General features: G+C 44.0%; 1 long non-coding RNA gene across 1 annotated transcript in view; it reads right to left on the bottom strand.

The window, feature by feature from the left end:
- LOC109321988 overlaps window positions 1-4,197 on the bottom strand; it is a 13,828-nt gene that overhangs the window by 331 nt on the left and 9,300 nt on the right. The window lies entirely within an intron of this gene.

The raw sequence follows: 4,197 nt of genomic DNA, 5'->3' as shown, positions 1-4,197 counted from the left end.
AGCGCCCCAAGGGATGACGAGGTCGAACAGTTACTGCAAGACCTTTTCAGGCTGGACATAAGGAATAATTTCTTTACTGTCCAAGCCCCCGAGGTTTGGAACAGTCTGCCAGCGGAGGTGGTTCAAGCATCCACTCCGAACACCTTCAAGAGCAAATTGGATGCTTATCTTGCTGGGATCCTATGACCCCAGCTGACTTCCTGCCCTTCAGGTGGGGGACTGGATTCCATGATCTTCTGAGATCCCTTCCAGCCCTAATGTCTATGAAATCAGTGATATATAGCATAAGCTTTTGAGACCCCAAGATCACTTCATCAGATACTGTGAAAGGACATGCACAGAGCAGCATATCAAGTAGAGAGAGAGATTTGAATACAAAAGACATGGAGTGAAAATACAGTAATTAAATAAATTACCTCAACTCAGGGCAGATCCAAGGGAGCACAGCAACATGACTGTTCTCCTCTTTGGCTGTGTGCTACCTACAGAGTGAGCTCACTAAACTCATGAGCATGTCAGCAGCTCCCTATGGAGTCATGAGTTATGAGCTCATAAGCTAGTCAGTGTGAGGTTTGCCCAGAGTCCCTGCTCTGGAGTCTTGGGGTGAGCACTCCTGCTATTTGCTCTTCCACTCCCTCCTTTCCCCTCACCCTGCTTAATTCAGCAGAAGGGGAAATGAGGTCCTGTCAGACCAACATGGTGGCCTTCTATGACCAGCTCACAAAATCCTTGGACACAGGTGTCGCACTGGACATAGTCTTTCTGAACTTTAGGAAGGCCTTTGACACTGTCTCTCATCCCATTCTCATTAAAAAATTAGGCAATTGTGTTGCCAATGCCTACAGTCAGATGGGTTGCAAATTGACTGGAGGGCCGCACCCAGAGGTGATCCTCCCCCTCTATGCAACACTGGTCAGGACCGCAGTTGGAGTACTGTGTCCAGTTCTGGGCACCACACTTTAGGAAGGATGAGGACAGCATCGAGAGGGTCCAGAGGAGGGCCACTCACACGATCAGGGGACAGCAAGGCAGGCCCTACGTGGGGAGGCTACAGGACCTGAACCTGTTCAGCCTCCACAAAAGAAGGCTGAGAGGGGATCTGGTGGCCATCTATAAACTGGCCAAGGGGGACCAGCAGGCTATGGGAGAGTCCCTGTTCCCCTCAAGCACTACCAGGATTAACAATGAATAATGGCCATAAGTAGACTGAAAGTAGATTCAAGGTAGACATCAGGAGGCACTACTTCACAGTCAGGGTGGCCAGGATCTGGAACCAACTTCCAAGGGAAGTGGTGCTTGCTCCTACCCCGGGGGGTCTTCAAAAGGAGGCTAGATAATCACCTACCCAGGGTTGTTTGACCCCAATATCCTTTCCAGCCCAGGGAAGGGGTTTGGACTTGATAATCTGCTCAGGTCCCTTACAACCCTATCAACTATGAAACTATGAGGGGGATAAGTGGCAGCAGTGGTGATCAGACCCTGGCCTCTGGAGCTGCATGACAGCAGTGGCTGAGTGCTGCCATTGCTCTTGCCCCCTCTCTCTTTTCCCCTGCCACTGAATTCAGCAGAGGGCATGGGGAACAGATAGAGGTAATGAACAAATAGCAGCAGCACTTACCCCCTGGCCTCTGAAGTGGTTTGAAAGAAGGGATTCTGGGCAGATTTTTTGCTGACCAGCCAGTGAGTTCATAGAGCTTGCAGCATATGCAGAGCTCCAGGCAGGAGCTGAGCTGACATGCTGAGAAGCTCAGAGGGATCACTTCCATGCAGGATCCGAGCAAACTGAATATGACCACCCCCACTTCAGAGTTGTAGCACTATGTAGCTCTATGTAACCATACTACTGAAGGGAGATTGGCCACACTCCCCTGGCCATGATCCTGGATCTGCCCATGCCTTCCCTATATCCTGAAGCACTGCAGACCTTTTTCTCTCTGCAAAGCTATAATATGTCAACCTTATATAGGAAAAGCACAGTCATATACAGACATATGCACTTTAAATTGAATTTAAAAGACAGACCTATAGGCTGCTATGCCTCACCATTAATATGCAATGGGACTTGCACATCTCTGGAATATGATGAAAAGTGACACTTTAAAATTTGAATTTCTATCAAGGTGTTCAAGCTATCACTTGGGCTGTTCAGGGAATAGGAATTTTCTTAGCATATAAATAAAAATTATTATGACTATCATTTCAGATATTATTCCCAAAGTTCTTTTGGCATCATATGTCTAGGTTAAAAAGATGTTTTTTCTCAAAAAATCTTAATGCCAGTATTTTCTACTTTTCTTATTTTGCTGTAATGTTACTTTATCTAGGAAAGATTCCTGGAAAATCTCATTCATTTATGAAAGCATGTTTGAAAACATCTATCTCCTCCAATTTTAAGGCATATTTTCATATTACTTTTTATTCAGAAACAATTGCACCTAATGATCATTCTGTTGTTTAAAAACTTTGGCACAAAAGGGGAAAACAAAACAAACCACAGAATTTCTTTAGCTTCTTTCACAAAGGTAGTTTGGCAAGAGTTCATCACTGAAAAGAATGCAGAATTTTATTTTGTCAGAAAGACAGACCTGCATGCCACAGAGGAGAACAGGAGAGGTGAAGATAAAAGAATGCTGTCCATTTGCTACAAAATTATTTGGCAGGCTACAATTCAGTGGCTTTGTAAACAACAGCAGTAACAAAATGTAGGGAAAAAGAAAGGAAAGAGGATTATGGGAAGAATACAAATTAGAGATCACATTACCCCCAACTGTTTTAACCACAACTGTATGCCTTCAATTTGGGGGTGGGGGGTGGGGGAAAGAACTGTTGTCTTCAACTTAAAAGATGCATGAGAAACTGCTAATGCTATTATGGCTCCATTTCCATTCAATGATGAAAGCAACTACATAAAAGCAATAGTGTCAGCTGAGGTAAGATGCTTCCTTTCCTTTGAAGGTAAAAGCTGCTCAGTGAAAACCCATCAGAGAGTTTTCTTCTTAAATAGTACTGGCAATTATCACCACTTATATTCTCCTTGTTAAGTGGAGTCCATAGGCTCATGAGGTGCTGGGCTGGTGTTTGGAAAGTAGACTCCCCTCTTCCCAACCCTCAGATTCTCCTAAAGGTGAGGAGACCAAAACAGAATAGTAGAGTAGAAGGATCATTCTTCTTCTGATTTCTTAAATCAAATGTAAGAGTTTCTAGGTATATATTGTTTGGTCCATGGTAAAATAAAGCCCATCCTTCAGAGCACAGACTTGACATTTGGCAGGGACTGACCTGCATCAGGGATAAGTTCTGTGCTGTCCCTGTGAAATTCTGCCCAAGTTATGAGTCTTGAAAAAAAAACTAGTCATTTTCTGTAGAGACATCTTCAATGTTAGGATCTAAGACCCCATCTACATGTTACATTTCAGGTATGATTCATCAGTTAATCACACCTTCAGTGGTCACCCAGCCAGGTGTTCAATCTAATTAATGGTGTGATAAAAAAGGAATAAGATCCCACATACTATATGTAATTGTGATACAATGGGCCTTGCATGTTGCACTGCCTTCCAGGTCTGTATCCCTGTCACTACCCCATAACGCCGGTGCACCCTTGACCTGAGAGCCTGGGCTGGCATGACCGGCTTGGCGCGAGGAGGGGGATTTATGACTGGGCAGGTGGGTGATAACGGTGAACAGGAGTCAGGATGATTTAAACACAGCGTGATGTTTTTACAAAAGATTTATTTTACTTACGCTTCTGACGGCTAGAGCGCAGGCAGTGGGGTTGATTTATTCATTCAGTTACAGCATGCAGATATCTTGTTACCCAGCATTTCCAGGGTGGGTAAGACAGTTGCTTCCGAGCGATTCATATAAGTCGTTGCAGTCTGCATATTACCGGGAGCTCTTGATAAGAAAGATAACGTTGGAGATAGAGAGATAAACGGGGATACACCAAAAAGATAATGTAGGCGGAGAGAAATATTCGTGCACTATCTGTTCTTCTTGAGTGTATACACAGTTCTCTGTTCTCTGCTTTGGGTGAAAGTTCTTTCAAAGTTATACTTTTCACAGGTGACCAATTACTATACACCAATTATAAATAATTAATGAGTTGGCACTTGTGCTTTCTTTGTTTGCTCAGGTTTCATAAAAAAGGGGTGTTATTTTTACTTGGGTGGTACTGGTTCTGTTTGGTCACAGGAT

The sequence above is a fragment of the Crocodylus porosus genome, unplaced genomic scaffold, assembly GCF_001723895.1.
Source record: "Crocodylus porosus isolate Cpor-Errol unplaced genomic scaffold, CroPor_comp1, whole genome shotgun sequence".
NCBI lineage: Eukaryota > Metazoa > Chordata > Crocodylia > Crocodylidae > Crocodylus > Crocodylus porosus.
This window is presented reverse-complemented; position numbering and strand designations above follow the sequence as displayed.